This window comes from Mustela putorius, unplaced genomic scaffold (genome assembly GCF_011764305.1).
Source record: "Mustela putorius furo isolate JIRA1106 unplaced genomic scaffold, ASM1176430v1.1 tig00003899_pilon_pilon_pilon, whole genome shotgun sequence".
Lineage (NCBI taxonomy): Eukaryota > Metazoa > Chordata > Mammalia > Carnivora > Mustelidae > Mustela > Mustela putorius.
The window spans coordinates 3,943,023-3,960,208 of NW_025422048.1; the positions used below are offsets into that span (position 1 = coordinate 3,943,023).

General features: G+C 43.7%; 1 protein-coding gene and 1 non-coding gene across 5 annotated transcripts in view; one reads left to right on the forward strand and one right to left on the reverse strand.

Moving 5' to 3' along the window:
* Nucleotides 1–17,186, reverse strand: part of MTM1 (myotubularin 1) — a 90,752-nt gene that overhangs the window by 67,768 nt on the left and 5,798 nt on the right. The window lies entirely within an intron of this gene.
* Nucleotides 14,290–14,396, forward strand: LOC123388504. Its single transcript, XR_006603001.1, has one exon. It is a non-coding gene; the product is annotated as a U6 spliceosomal RNA (small nuclear RNA).

Below are 17,186 nucleotides of genomic sequence, written 5' to 3' on the forward strand. Positions count from 1 at the left end.
AACCACGCAAAATCTGGCATGATGAATATTAACACACGTTTGCACAAAACCTAGTGATCTGAAAGCTGCACAGTGCCAGTCACTGTCCAGAAGTAAGGCCCAAGAGAGGTGACAAAGATACAGGCAAGGGTGACCAGCAGGATAATGAGGCAAGAATGGCAATGTAAGGACGACCTTACAAGATCAGGACTGCCAGGCATCCCCCAGCAGAGTTCAGCTCACCAAGGACAAGGCCGGGCATCCATCTGGGTCATGGCTGCATCCTGGCACACAGCTGGCACTTGTAACTATTTGGTCAACGAATGATTATATACAAGACACACGATATTGTGAAACATCATAATGGGGTAAGCTTGTACACTGGTTCACCAAATCCTAAAACAATGGACCTAGGGTGCTACCCTGAGGCTTAAAATTTTAAATTATGGCAAAATAAAATGTTTCTTTATAAACTCAAACCTGCAACTATTAAGAGATAGCACAACCTAAAATTAGAAATAACTTCTTAGAAAGATTAATGAATAATTTGAGAATTAGTGAAATTCAGATCAAAGCTCAGAAAAAAATACCTTTGAAAGACCTTCAAGTTCACATCCAAGCGAAATAACTCATTATTCTCAGAGACAGCAGAATGGATGAGACAGACTAGTGAGAGCAAGTCAGATGTTTCTGCCCTGAAATTAGTCTATGCACTAAACAAGATTATACACTTGGGGGATTTTCTTCAGTAACAGATATGAAATTACTTTTTAATAATCAGACATCATAGTATTTAAAACGTTTTAATAATAATAAGTCAATGTCTTCAAATAACATTAAATTACTACTGTTGAGTCAATATAAGAAATTTAAAATGCTGGGTTATACAGTCAATCCAGTCTTCACTTTCCTGTTCATGTTTAGAAGTCTCTCATTCTCACATAAATAAATAAAATCTTTAAAAGAAAATAAAGACTTCAATTTAAAATGAACTAAATACAACAGAGGAAAGTCCTCACATCCCCCTTAATTCTAACTACCAAACAAGATACAACAACTAACTATACAAGTCACCCTTTTCAAGGGACAATTATATAAGGAATTATTATATAAGGAAATATATTCCGGACATTTATATAAGGAATCATATACAGTTCACCCTTAAACAACAACGGCTTGAACTGTGTGGGCCCACTTACAAATTTATAGTAGAGTACTGCAAGTGTATTTTCTCTTATGACCACTTAGTAGCATTTTCTCTAGCTCACTTTTATTACAAGAGTACGGAACACAGACAACAGACAAGCTATGTGCTAGTCAAATCTTAACATGCTTACATGTGCATTTTCAACTGCATGGGGGCTGATGCCCCAACCCTCGTGTTGTTCAAGGCTCAGTTGTAATAGGTGTAAAGTCCTGATTTTTTAGAGTTACACCAGACACCGCTACTATTAAAAGTTGAATCAACACAAATCTGAGAAATCCAAGGGTCCAAGTAACATGGGTCGGTTCCATGAGGCTCCCTTTAAAATGTTATAGGCGAAACTCTCTGTCACACCGTTCCAACTGCTCCCTGAGAAGCACAGAAGCTGGGACGCCATAATGACGGAGAGCGCGGATGTCAGGGTCAACTCAGTTCAAATCCTCGCTCTGTGACTCACTATGTGGCCTTAGGTGGATGACCCACCCTCCTGCTGTTCAGGCCTTTGGCTGCTACTGTCTCCGTGTTTTTGCAGCACAGATGGGCGAAATGTATAAACTAATACATAGGATGGGCTCACAACAGGGTTGCTATGGTACATACATTAAAAAACTTTTCGCGGGGCGCCTGGGTGGCTCAGTGGGTTAAAGCCTCTGCTTTCGGCTCAGGTCATGATCTCAGGGTCCTGGGATCGAGCCCCACATCGGGCTCTCTGCTCAGCGGGGAGCCTGCTTCCCTTCCTTTCTCTCTGCCTGCCTCTCTGCCTACGTGTGATCTGTCTGTCAAATAAATAAATAAAATCTTAAAAAAAAAAAACTTTTCGCATTTTCTCAATTATGGAAGGATATTTATTGAATGCTGACATCGTAACAAATTATTCTACAAATTAGTCCTGACCCTATAAATACTAGGTAGAAAGTTAACTAGCACAGGGATAGTGCGTGGCCGGTGGTGACCTAGTTATAAAGCTTCTCTTTAAAAAGTGCATGAAAAGGGACGCCTGGGTGGCTCAGTTGGTTGAGCAGCTGCCTTCGGCTCAGGTCATGATCCCAGCGTCCTGGGATCGAGTCCCACATCGGGCTCCTTGCTCAGCAGGGAACCTGCTTCTCCCTCTGCCTCTGCCATTCTGTCTGCCTGTGCTTGCTCTCTCCCCCTCTCTTTCTCTGATAAATAAATAAAATCTTTAAAAAAAAAAAAAAGTGCATGAAAATACCCTTTTTGATTATATTTTACTCAGGACCCCTAAAGATCGAGTTTTCGTCCTTCTTATTTACAAAACATTGAATTGAAGCTACCCTGGCTTTAAAATGAAATTGAAACTTAATTTCTGTATCTCTAGCTACACACACACACACACACACATACACACACACACACACACACACACACACACATTGCAGGAATCTAACCAAAGGTAGACATCTCTCATTTTTGATCCTGAATAAAACTTCTGTCATGCTCACAGCCCAATCCTCTCTCTGTGACAGAGAAGATGACCAGATGAGCCCAGAGGATGTGTGAAAAGGCCCGGTGCCAGTCAACGGCAGGGTGGGTCAGCTCTAGCCTAGGCCTCTGTACTCAGAGTGGACTGTCCACCTAGGGAAAAGTGCTTCCAAGTGTCTCTATTTTGAAGAAAGCACGCTGGATGTGACTGGTGCCAATCCCAGCAGAAAAGGAGTTTTAGACTAAGGAGTAGTTAAGAAAACTCAACCCATCTAGGCAAACAATCATTGGGGGCCCCGAACTCCTTCAAAGAAAGCTACAAAAAGGTGGCATGATTGAATCAATCAAATGTGAACATCACAACAGAGCCTTAATTGGATCTCTCTTCACATTGGAGACAGCTGAACTCAAAGGTCTCTGCTGTCCCTCTCTTTGCCCCTCCTACACTGTCCTCGGCTCTCTTCCGCCCTCCGACGGTCTCCCACCCCCCACCCTTCTTTCTCTGCGTCTCTCTGTCCCTCTCTTCTCCCTAGCGCTTACCACCTTGAAGATAATGCGCTCTTTCGGCCCGCCTGCCCGCGGCAGGTGGGGGCTCCGGTTGGCTGTCCGTGCCGCTGCAGTCACAGCGCCCGTGGTGGAGCCTGGCACCCAGCAGGTACTTACTAAGGAGGGGCTCAGTGAATAAATGGACTGGGCAATAAAGAGTTGGCCAAAGAGCCAAACCATTGTTCACCCAATATTTCACGTGAGCCAGAAATTCATGCAAGCCTAAGAAAATGGCAGAACAAATCCTTAGCTAATCAAGACGCTCGGGGCAGGGTGGCTCTGGGCAGAAGGGCGGCCCCATTAACTGAGCTGCTGTGCAGAAATTTGCACCACAAACTACTGGAGTGCTACTGGTCCCCACTACAGACTTTTCCCAGGAAACAGACCTTCCAAACTCAAGTATGGAAACTTCTTCCACCACACCCGGCTTCCAGACTAAGAACCTAGTCCCCAGTCTGTTGCATATGAGAAACGAAATTCTAGAAAACACGTGCAGCAAACATAACTACAGACACTTTCAAACAAATGTGGGCCATATTTACTCATTACAGAAATCTAGAAAGAGTAGAATCAGAAAACAGTTTTCTAAAAACAAACAGAGTTTTGACCTCCATCTCATAGGGCCTTTGTAAACAAAATCTAAACTCCAAGGAAAGCTCGAGTTTGCATGGTCACCTCACTGGAGACCAAGGGCCCTCAATTAGCAGTCTTTGCCAACTTTCCAGGTATAAACAGTGACAAAAACAGCCCTTCTGTTTGGATTTGACTCAGTGTGCTTTCTTACTCTGTGTTGACCTGCAAATGAAGGTTTTTTTCCAAAGATTTTTATTTATTTATTTATTTGACAGACAGAGATCACAAACAGGCAGAGAGGCAGGCAGAGAGAGAGGGAAGCAGGCTCCCTGCCAGCCAAGCATAGAGCCTGATGCGGGCCTTGATCCCGGGACCCTGGGATCATGAACCCATGAAGGCAGAGGCTTTAACCCTCTGAACCACCCAGGCGCCCCCAACATGTAAATGAAGTTTAAAAATAGTCTTTCTCTAGAGGCTCCCTTGAAAGCTGTGGAAAGCTACCCAGTCTGAAAACCCACTTCTGAAACCTGCCAGTGAACAAAGGTGGTGCTTGGCAGCCTCTGGGTCCAGAGTTACAAATGTTTCTGAAGGCACCCTCTTTTCTTGGAAGTCTGTTTTTGAAAAAAAAAAAAAAGCCACAAACTTAGGACAGTGCCACTCAATACCACGAGACCCAATGACCCCTTCATTATTAAAGCAAAGTCCTGTAGACCCCCTTTGCTAGCCTGAAACAAAAGTCATAGATATTATCAACCTAAACACAATTTCAAAAAATCATCAATATAGTACCTAAATTCCAGTATAAAGGAGGAAACAAAAAGACAGTGATTTATAATAAAATAATGCATTTTTCTTTTCAAAAATTTATTTTTTAAAGATTGATTTATCTGTTTGAGAAGGAGAGAGAGAGAGTGGGTGGGTGTGCGTGTGAGCAGGGGGAAGGGCAGAGAGAGGGAGACAAGCAGACTCGGGGCTCGATCCCAAGACCCTGAGATCATGACCTGAGCTCAAACCAAGAGTCGGAAGCTCAACCACCCAGGCACCCCTGAATTTTTTTAAAAAAATAATGTGTTTTTCAATACATTACACTAAAAATAGAAGCACCCCCATTTCCAATTTGGCCTCTAGGGGGAGTGTCACCCCCAATGAGAAGTACTGGAGAGTTCCCTTAGGTACTTCGATAGCCCATACACACAGAATTTACTATATTAACTTATTCTGATTTTTGCATTACAGTCGCTTTGACTACAGACCATATAGGAGGCAAGAAAATGAAAAAGGATGCCGTGAGAAACCACTCTGCACGGAAGAGGAATGTTCATATATCAACAATTTTGAGACCGGATACATGATCAATTCAAGTTCCATATGTGCTCAACCCACATGAAAACAAATGATGCTCTGTAAAACGAGTTTATTTCACTTTTATACATCTTCCTTTGCACAGAGGTTGGCAAACTTTTTCTGTGCAGGGACAGATAGTAACAATTTTAGGCTTTGTGGGCCATATGGACTCTGTTCCGGCTCCTGAACTCTGTGTCATAGCATTAAAAGAGCAAACGGCAGGGTCGCCTTGCTGGCTCAGTCAGTAGCGCATGCGGCTCTTGATCTCGGGGGCATGAGTTCAAGCCCCACGTTGAGTGTTGAGCTTACTAAGAAAATAAGTAAGTCAAACAGCAAAAGGCAATACGGAAATGAAGGGCTATGCCTGTATTCCAGTAAGATTTTATTTACAAACACAGGCTGTCACCCTCTGCCTTAAACTATTAAAATATATGATTTCTAAATGAGCTTTCTCTGCCCAAAGTAAGTAACAATCGTGTCTTTTTAAACTAAAATATAAGCTGTTAGCCACCTCCCCCCATCCGTAGCTTATACCTTATAAAAGTGCACTCTGACCAGCTGCCAAACTGGGTACTATGGTAGAAAAAAGAAAAGGATTCTGTGTTCAGACCAGTTTGTGTTTCAAACCCCAACACTGTCCCTTGATCAATAACAGTTATGCACCGTTGGACAAACAACAGTTCCTGGTCTGTGAAGTGGGCACGATACCACCACAGCAGACGGCGACATGGAGGCATTCAGATACCAAGTGTCCTCGTCCTCCAAGAGATGTCTGATGAACTCGAAGTGATTCCTCAAACTGGTGCTAATATACTTGGTGGCATTTTCCATAAAACATATGATGTCTAACACTGCCTAACCATTCTGCATTTCTAAAAGCTTTCTAAAATGATCCACCTGATCTTGGCAAGGCTCTGAATAGCCTTAAATTAGTTCATCCTCAAAGCATGCCGATTTCCATTAAAAATATAGAAAAGCAGAACACTCAACTCCTAGCCCAGGGAAACTTTCCACAGGATCCCTAATACGAGGACCTCCCCTCATCACATTCTGTTTTGGCTCAAGGATCTAGAAACATCCCAGAGGTTTCTCAGAGTAAATCTCTGTTTATTCCAGAACAGTACCTGCCCGCCAAGCCAGGTGGCTTACTGTTCAAACAGACACAAGCCACCCGCTTGCCTCACAGTTCCTTGGTCTCAGCCACAGCAAATCTCAGAGCCAAAGGGCCTTCATTTTGAGGATTCTTCTTTGGAAAGTATAAAATGTTAAATAGTATTTCATTTAGAAACTCACCCTTTGTGCCAGTTTGATTTTTACTATTCATTTTATTTAAAAAAAAAATTTGAGAGACAGAGCAATAGAGCGTGAGCAGGGAGAGGGGCGGAGGGGCGGAGGGGCAGGAGGAAGGACAAGCAGACTCTGCACTGAGCCTGAAAGGGGGCTCACCTCGGGGCTCGATCTCACCACCCCGAGATCACGACCTGAGCCGCAATCAAGAGTCAGACACTTAACCAAGTGAGCCAGCCACCCAGGCGCTCCAACTGTTCACCTTAAAGATCACAATACACTTATTTCTACTTCTTCAAATGTTGCAAAGACCTCTGGCTGAAAGCAATACAATTCAGACCCAGTGCAGAATGCTTTCTGAATCATTTGTTCCGGTGGTTAGTGACGGATCTGAACCGATCCCCTCGCCCTGTTGCTTGGTTGCCCGCATGACAAATGGCACATCTTCAAGACCGCTGACCGGCTTCAGCAGCGGGAGCTGTGGCCGTGGCGATGGCCAACAAGGTAACTTTCAAAACGCTTCCTGAATTGAAATCGTTACGCTACATAAACTCTTAGAAAAGTCGACTACCAGCAGGTTAACTTTTTTAATGTAAAAAGGCTACCTAGTGATATCACCTACATTTAAACAAATCATTAAATCCACCAATGGATTTTGTAACTGTCAAATACCCACCAGTAAACAAAGTTTTAAAAATAGGAACAAGATCAAGTTCCCCGTCCACCTGCCAATTTCAGAACTCATGAGCCCAGCTAATGTGCTGCATGATACAACTTCATTGTGCTGAACTATTTTTCCCTGTGAGAAACTACTACAGAAAGGTCCATTTTCAATTAGTGAGTGAAAAGTCCCTTCTCAAGCCAACGTAAAAACCGTAGTTGAAAGTCAAGAGTAAACGTATGGAAACAGTCCCAACCACAGTAGTCACGAACATGCCGGTCCGGCACATCTTACTCTCCAAGGACCTTCTCGGACTGGCATTCCTGACAAAGATTCCTCCAGCTGGGATCAGTGGTGAAGGGGGAGGAGGAGGAAGGAACTAAAGAGCAGATGTGCAGGTTCTAGAAAAAAAGGGAGAGGATGAAAGGCCAGAGATGCTAACCTTCCACTCAGAACAATTCCTCCAGGCACTTTTGACCAGAGGAGGAGCGGGGCGGCTTTGTTGGTACTAGGTCCTTAAGTACCGCTTCAAGACACAGGAAGCTTTCCCTGACTTCCCCGCGGGCACGTACACACACACACACACACACACACACACACCTTGCTTCTCTGTACACCGTCCAGATTTCTAATATTCCACTTCTAAGACTATACTGAGGCTATACTATCCACTGATGACTTGTACTGTTCGATCTGCGCTTCGCCAGAACGAGGGCTGTTTCCCCTTGTGGCGCCGGCATGCGGCAGCCTGGGCACTCAGTCTGCGAATCCATGAAGGCAGTATCACCCGCACAGACTTTCGTGACTTTGGAGATGTTAGTCTTCAGCTATTAAAGGTATGCTGATTTCCCTCCCTAGGGCCGATGTGTGTGTTTAGAACTCCTTTGCATATCTGTGTCATTTTTTGTCAATGTAAATAACCCTGAATGATGTTGCTTTCGGCCTTTTACACATAAATGGAATCATTCCACATTCTTCTGCCCGTTGCTTTGCTCGCACGGCATGGTCGGGAGAGCCACATCATGCAGCCGTGCGGAGCTGTGTGCCCCATATTTTCACCGCATCGTACAAGTCCGTTGCTCCACACTGTCTTCCGAACTGGTTCCAGGTTTCCCTATTACAAACCGTTCTGCTACAAACATCTCATAAATGTTATGTCTCCCACTTCCGGCACAGTTGTAGGAGAACTGCAATGGTATTTTTATATCAGATTTCCCAATACCTTTGTCTGATTTGCTGTAAATATATTTTTTAATTATATGGAGAAGATGAATAATGGATGAAAATACAGGCAAACCGACCATTTGAGATGAAATCTTAGAGTTATCAATGCTCTGATTAGAGCAGCAAGGGGGGAAAAGGCAAATTAACAGGTGCAGTCTCTGAGTTTCCTGGGGCTACTCTAACAAAGAACCACAAACCAGACGGCTTACAAGAGAAATTTCTTCTCTCGAGTTTTGGAGGCTGAGTTTGAAATAAAGTTATGTGCAGGGCTATGTTCCTTTGAAGGCACTAGGCAAGGATCCTTCCTTGCTTCTTCCTAGCTTCTGGTGGTCGGCAGTCCTTGGCATTCCTTGGCCTGTAGCTACATCACTCCGATCTCTGTCACACAGAGCTGTCCCCATATGTCTGTGTCTTCACATGGTCTCCTTCTTTCCTATAAGGACATTAGTCATATTGGATGAAGGGCCCACCCAACTCCAGTATGATCTCAACTAGTTATACCTATAAAGACCTTATTTCAAAATAAGTCCCATTACAAGGTACTGGGGGCTAGGTCTAGCAACATATCTTTTGGGGGGATGCAATCCAACCTCTAACAGGCAAGAAATTAACTAGAGAATTAACAATCTACAATACAGTCACATCAACGTATGGTTACATTCGGAACAATTTAGTCTGTCTGTCCATCTCTAAAAACTCACTAAATACCCATTAAATTAACCAGCACTAAAATATTAATACAGCCTCTGAGAAGAAATAATGAAATGACACCAAGCCCACTATTTCTGAGACACTCCTTGCTCTGTGTATGTCATTACTTCCAAAGAGGTCCAAAATCAGTTGATAATTACATACTGGGCAACTACTCTGGGGCACAGCAGGAAGTTCTAAGAAGAAACAAAGATAGATCTGCAAGGAGCTAGCAAAGGAGTTGGGGAGATGATTAAATATAAGTAAAATAGCAATAAAGACAATGAATATATAGAAACTAAAGAGTAATAAAGCCAATCATACAGGTGGCACTGCACAGGTAAAAAGCAAGGTAGAATATTCGCTCATGGATAATGATCATGGCTTCCATTTACCGACCCCCTACTTTTGTGCCAGGCACTGTTCTAAGCACAGAGGACCTCATTCAATCCCCCCCAACAACCTTATAACCCTACTATTACTATCTTCATATCAAAACATCCCACCCCAGGGAACAGGAGGGTTAAAGAATGTGTCCACTGAGAACTGTCAAAGTTAGAATTCAAACCCAGTTAGTCTGGCCCTCTTGCCCACTAATGGATATTGGTGGCTCTGGTTCTCTAGCGGACGGTCAAGTGAGGAATGCCTCATGCTTTCACAGCTGGATACAAAGGTTTTCTTGGAATTCCATCTCTATGTGAGAAAATCAGATGGTACAACTAGGAACCCTAGCCTCCATTTTACAGAAGAGTAAAGAAACAGTGCCTCCTCCCCCACGCACGTGTGTGGGGGGCACTGAACCAGTACCTTACTTCTTGGCTGCCCACTTCGATAGCACTTTGTATCATGGAACAGTGTTTTCAGAGTATATCGGAAAGATGGAAAAACTTCATTATTAGCAGACAAAAATCAAATAAAGACCCCATGAAGTACAACTGTGATGTAAGGAGGCGTCGTTAAAATGCCTATGAGGGCATATGTAGCTGGAGTTCTTCAAAGCAGTCGCTTTCGCTGGTACGCCCTTATTCCAGTAACACTGCCACTATTCGACGTTGGGTTTTTTTTTTTTTAAAGATTTTATTTATTTATTTGACAGACAGAGATCACACGTAGGCAGAGAGGCAGGCAGAGAGAGAGAGAGAGGAGGAAGCAGGCTCCCCGCCGAGCAGAGAGCCCGATGCGGGACTCGATCCCAGGACCCTGAGATCATGACCTGAGCCGAAGGCAGAGGCTTTAACCCACTGAGCCACCCAGGCACCCTGTTTTTTTTTTTTTTTAACAAGATTTTATTTATTTATTTGAGAGAGCACATGTGAGAGAGCATGGAGGGGGCAGAGGGAGAAGCAGACTGCCTGCTGAGCAGGGAGCCTGGTGCAGGACTCGACTCCGGATTCGATCCCAGGATCCCGAGATCATGACCCGAGCCAAAGGCAGAGACGCTTAACTGACTGAGTCACCCAGACGCCCCACCACTATTCACAGTATCCTTCCAGTTCTTCTCTTGAACTGCTTTTAGAGTTTAGAGGGACATGAGACATTGTCTCATGACTCTTACCATATCTCAGTTCTTCAACGAAAAGTAATGCTTCCCACAGCATGGGTGCCCACTCTGTTTAACAAATGAGCCTCAAAATTATTTTGGCCTGAAGCCAAGTGCCCAGTCCTCACTCAAAGATTCAACACCACTGAGGATATCTTTTAAGTTGCCAGAATATTGGGCTGGATAGTCTGCCGTTTCCGGTCCCTTCTCTACATGGGCCAGAAGGAAAAAGCACAAGTGAGGTTTTTCAATGTGGCCAACTGTTGCAAATGCTATGCATGATACATCTTTATTGGTCCTAATTTATAAGAGCAGGTTGACCTTGAAGGTTAGCAGAGATCAGCAGCAGGGCTAGCTAGCCTGCCGAACAGGCAATTTGCCATAATAGTTAAGAGGAGTGTCCAAAGGGATCGCCAAAGATTGGCTTCATTAGATGCCTGAGAGACTCAGAAAGAGAATGACAAGCAGTGACCCCGAGTAGGGCAATTAGTCACAAATACAGTGGTCATTCACCCACGCTGCACAAGAAGGTGAAGGCCTGAATGCATGAACACACATCCACTTCTCAAACGTGGCACTATTATTAGCAGGGGGCAGATTTTCATAGATGTGAGAAAATAATCTAAGGAAAAAGGCAGAAATAAAAAAGGCAAGGAGATAAAGAGAAGCCAAAATGAGTGTGAGAAGGATAGCAAAGATGAAGAAATACCAGTACTAGAACAATGACATATATGCATCTGACGGAGAATTTCCATGGCTTTTGAAGGAGCAATATATGCTGCTCCGTAAATGAATTAAAAAAAAGTTCCCGTGCTCCAGAAGGAAATTCTGTTATCAACACCAGGAGGAAAAGCTAGATAGTGATGGCTGGTAACGGAGAGTAATCTGGTGATTATGTCGAGTCGACAAGGCTATTCGTGACGTACACTATCCTCCTAAAGATTGTATCTGAGACATGGTTTCCACAAACATAATGCAACATCTAATCATGATTTAAAAAAAAACCCTCAGCAAACTAGGAATAGTCAAGAGCACCTATGAAAAACCTACAGCTAATATCATACTTAATGATGAAAGATGGAGTGCTTTCCATCCCAAGTGTGGGAACAAGGCAAGGGCGGTTGCTTTTATTGCTTACATTCCATAGCTCTCAGAGATCCTAGCAAGTTTTTAATAAGGTAACAAGTCTAATCCTAGCAAGTCTAATAAGGTAAGAGATAAAAGTCATAACATATTGGAAGAAGTAAAGTCATATTTGCAGACAACATGGGCACGTATGCAAAAAATCCCAAGAATACTATAGAAGAATTATTAGAACTGGTAAGTAAATTTAGGAAGGTTATAGGATATGCAGGTCAACATTAAAATAAATGATATTTGTACTGCCAGCAATGAACAAATGGACATGAAAGTGTTAAAAATCATTTGCATAATATAAAAATATGAAATCTTTAGGGATACATTTAACAAAATGTGTATAAGAACCATGCATGGAAAACTATAAAACACTGCTGAGGGAAATTAAAGAAAACCTAAATACATGAAAATATATATCCTGCTCAAGGATCACAAGACTCGATATTGTTATGATGGCAGTACCGATCTAGAGATCCAATGCCAGGTCTATCAAATCGCAATGGGCTTTGTTGCAGAAACTGACAGGACGATTCCAAAATTTACATGGAAAGGCGAAGGACCAAGAATGGCCAAAACAACCTTGAAGGGGGCAAAAAAAGTTGGAGTTACCTCCATTATCCAATTTCCAGGCTTACTAAAAATGCCTCAGTAATCAAGATAGTGTGATATTGGCAGGAATAGTTAGCCTTCTCCAATAGGCAGTTTGCCATCATAGTTAGAAAAATGTCCCAAGGAATTGCCAAAGACTAGCTGCAAGATTAGACCCATTTTTTGAAGGTCCTAGCAACAGTCGATTGATCTCCAACAAATGTACCAGGGTAATTCAGTGGGAAAAGGATAGTCTTTTCCACCAATGATGCCGGAACATTTTGATAACCACGGCGAAAAATAAGTGTATACTGACACTTACTTCACAAAATATACAAAATCAAGTTGAAATGAAGCATAGAAGTACCAGTTTTAGGGGCACCTGGGTGGCTCAGTCGGTTAAGCATCTGACTCTTGATTTTGGCTCAGGTCGTGATCTCAGGGTTGTGACATCATCGAGCCCCATATCAGACTCCGCACTCAGCGTGCAGTCTCCTTGGGATTCTCAGCCTCCATCTCCCTCTGCCCCTTCCCCTCCCCTGCTTGCATGCGCTTACTGGCTCTCTCTCAAATAAATAAATCAATCTTTTAAAAAAGTGTTAATTTTATATTGCTGCATAACAAACTTAGTAGCTATAAACAACACACATTAATTATCGTGCAGTTTCCATGGGTCGTGGGTCAGGCGCTGGCAGTGCAGCTGGATTCTCTCCTCAAGGTCTCACAAGGCTGTAAACTCAAGGGAAGGGGATTATACAGGGAATGAACCTGGGGGAGTGGGGAAGACACAAGACATCTAAACAGAAGTGCTAAAACTACAAAAGTCCTAGAGGGAGACATCGGAAAATCTTTGTGAAACTTAGATGGGGCAAAGATTTCTTAGAACACAGAAAGCATAAGCCTTAAGAGGAAAAAAAATCATAAACCTGACTTCATCAAAATTAAAAACCTTGCTCTTTCAAAGGCACAATTAAGAAAATGAAAGGGTAAGCTGAAGTCTGAGAGAAAGTACTTGCCAATCACAGATTTCATAAAGGTCTTATAATCAAAACATATAAAGAACTTTGTAATTTAGTAAGACAGGCAACCCAATAAGAAACAGGCAAAAGATTTGAGCAGACATGTCACCAAAGAAGATATACAAATGGCCATGAAGACATACTCAGTAACTGTCATTAGTCATTAGGAACATGCAAATTAAATTCACGGTGAGCTGCCATCACGCACATACTAGAATGGCTACAATTTAACCAGACACACAATAACACGAGTTGATGAGGATAGGGCCCAAGCAGAACTGTCATACTTTACTTTGCCAGTGGGAACACAAATTGGCACAAGCACTTTGGGAAAGAGTTTGAAGGTTTCTTGAAAAGTTAAACATACACTAAGCACACTGCCCACCAATGCCACGCCTAAGTATTTACACAAATGAAAACACAAGTCCACACGAAGACTTGTAAGCAAATGTTCATAGCAGCTTTATTCACCAGAGCCCAAAACTCAGCCAACTCCAATGTTCATCAACTAGTGAATAAACAAACCGCTGTGGAACACTACTCAACAACAGAAAGTCACCAGCTGTGGGTCTGTGCGACAACATGGATGAATGTGCAAAGCATTATGCTGAGTGAAAGAAGCCAACCACAAAACACTATATAAACCTACCCTCAACACGTCTCAAAAAAACTACTGGTCTTCAGACCACAGCCTCTAACCATAATGTAGTGAAGTTAGAAATCAGTTCTAAAAATACCTAAAAATGTATTTGCAAATTTAAAAAAATCTATTCCTGAGCCCAAAGGTGAATGAAATAATCACAACAGAAATGAGACTATACTAAAACTAAAGAATAATAATTCTAATGTTTTGAAACATCCAAACCACAAAATAAGTCCAAAGAGAGGAGAAAATAAAGTGATTTCCAGAACATATTTTAAGTGAAAAAAAAGAAGAGAAAAGAGGCTGAATAGTGTATATAATATGCTTTTTTGGTGTAAGGGGGGAATGTAAATGTGTGTGTGTGTGTGTGTGTGTGTGTGCACGCGCGCACAAGCATACAGAAGAAACAGAAGACTGCTCACTTTGGCAACACATATACTAAAATTGGAATGGTACAGAGAAGATTAGCATGGCCCCTGCACAAGGATGACACAAGAATTTGTGAAGTGTTCCATATAAAAAAGGAAGAAACAGAAGAATAAACTAAAAACTGATAATGTTGATTACCTGGGATGGCATGGAGGAAACAGAATGCCTGGCAAGAGGCAGGGATGGAAGTAAGGCTTTTCGGAATACACGCTGATGGAAACTTAACTTTAAAATTATATAAAGTTTTTACTCATTAAAAATTAAAAAGAAACTAGAGAATAAATTATGTTCATTCATTTGCACATACTGACAAACACCATGCTGCATAACCACAACTGACAAACCTCTGGTAAGACTAAGAAAAAAACAAAAAGAAGACATAAACAATATTAAGATTTAAGAATGGAAAGATGGGGGCGCCTGGGTGGCCCAGTCAGGGAAGCGTCTAACTCTTGGTTTCGGCTGGGTCCTGACCTTGGGGTCCTGATCTCAGAGTCGTGGAATTGAGCCTGGTGTCTGGCTCAGGGCAGAGGCTGCCTGGGAATCTCTCTCTCTCTCTCTGCCCTCCCACTCCTCCTCTCTCTCTTTCTCTCTCTCTCAAATAAACAAATCTTTAAAAAATAAAAAGAATGACAAGACACACGTAACCGCAGAAATGGCAGATATTAACATCTTCCCACACTGAATCCGCCAGGCCCAGGTGGCTCTAGGGGCAAGTCCTACCCAACATTCAAAAATTCAGGTCATTTCAATCTTACAGCAACTTCCAGAGACGAGAAAAAGGGAATGCTCTCACTCGCTTTGCAAGGCTAGCAAACCAATACTAGGCAAGGACAGTACAGGAAAGCCAAATCTCACTCTCAAATACACAGATGTAAAAATCCAGAAGAAAATACTACAGATCAAGCCCAGCAGTAGGAAACACCCTGGTGTCACACCAGCAGGCAAACCAGGTTAATGCTACAACCTAGTATTAGAAAATCCCTTAAAATACCCCATCAGCTTAACAGGTCCCAAGAGGGAACAAAACAGAGCTCCGTAAAGGCAGAAGAGGGGTTTGATATCATTCAACACCCGCGCAGGCCCAAACAAATATGCACTAGAGGTGTACCTACACAAAACCTAAAGTAAACCTAACTACCTTGTGGCGTAATAGGGAAAACATGGTGCCTTCTCAAGTGCGGCCCCTGCGCCCCGCCCCACACCCCCTGAATCAGAAACTCCAGACTTGCCGCCAGGGAACCTGCCATGTGGGAAACGCCCACAGGTGCTCCCGGGGCAGCTGGTTACCCAAAGTCAAGGCGCCAGTGACGAGGCCTGGGAGGTGCGGGACGGGGCGTCACCTGGGAGCTCACCATAGCTGAAGCCGGCAGGAGAGCCCGGGAGACCGAGTCAGAATCCGCGTTTGGACCCAGAGCGTGGGTGGTTCTCGGCCCACCCAGGTGGGAGACTTGCTTCTACAGCAGCTGCTCTCGAGTTAAGCGAAATGCACACGTTTGCTCTCCCCCAAGATCAAGTGCATCTGAGCATCAGTGGGTGGGCCCCCCCATTGGGTGCCCCCCCCCCCGTAGCAGGTCTTTAAGGCTCCCGGGAGATTCTGTTGAGCGGCCTTTGTGGCCAGCCGCTGACCTGCAGTATTCCAGCACATGGAAACTTCTATTTAAGGACTCCGCACCCTCCTGGGGTGAGCCAGAGAAGAAGGCCCTGATCCTCGAGTTCTCTGAAGAGACACCAAGAAAAGAGCCTGCCTTGCACACCCACGCCGCTGGCGAGTTCTTCATTCTTCAAACTGGAACGGGGAAGCCACGGTCTTCAGTGACGTATGGATATTGTGCAGATTCAAATGGGACACACATAATCGCAACGGGCAAAGGTCTGCCACAGGCTACGTGGGTCGTTAACACAAGTTACTACTGAGGCAAACCCCGCCTCTCACTGCTCTCCAAGCGCTGACAGCAAATCTGATGACATCAGCAGCAGATCGAGGCCAGGATGTATTTTCAAAGCTGCACTGTCCAACATGGGGCCGCTAGTCCACATGGCCCCTGAACACTTGAACTACGGCTAGTCCAACGTAGGGGGTGCTGTCAATGTAAAGTTCGTGACAGATGTTGACAACTTCGCACAAAAAGGCAGGGGGAGACCTCTCACTAATCATTACACTGATGTGCATGTTGAGATGACAATATGTTGGATATACTAGGTTAAACATATTATAAAAATTGACTTCATCTGTTTCTCTATTATGAGACTACTAGGAACATGGGTTACACATGTGGCTCGAATTATCTTTCGAAGGGACCACAAGGTCTCGAAGGATCGTGGGGAAGCCAGGCTGTGAACTACTACTTAAGCCAGCCTTCTCAAACTTTAATTTATGTACAGATCACCTAAGGATGTCATTAAAACACTGAATCTTGGCTGGGCAGATCTGAGTGGCCTCATATTCTGCACTTCTCCCTAAGCTCCCAGGAGCTGAGGAAAGCCAGGAGCATCAGGAAAATCAGCAACAAGGCATACAAGTGATGGGGACCTCTGGAGACATGACCGTATCATGTCAGAGCTGATAATAGCAAAGAAAGGAAATGGCCAGCAGGGTTTACTTGGCCTCAACTTTAAAAGCTCAGCTGTTCTGCTCCCAGCAGGAACTCCAAAGAGGTGAGGGCCAGCTCCATTTGCCATCCATCGAGGGACTCCCTTTCTCTCTCAGATATGGAAGCATCCGTGTGTGCATGGAACACGTCAGGACCAGAAAGCTCAAAACGGAGTGTTCACTGAAGTTTCACGTATCCTGCCCGCCACCTAACTAGTGTCGATGGTAGTGTACTCCTTGGGTCTCCCTGAAACTAAGTGTGGATCTTGCTTGTCACTGTGACCCACCA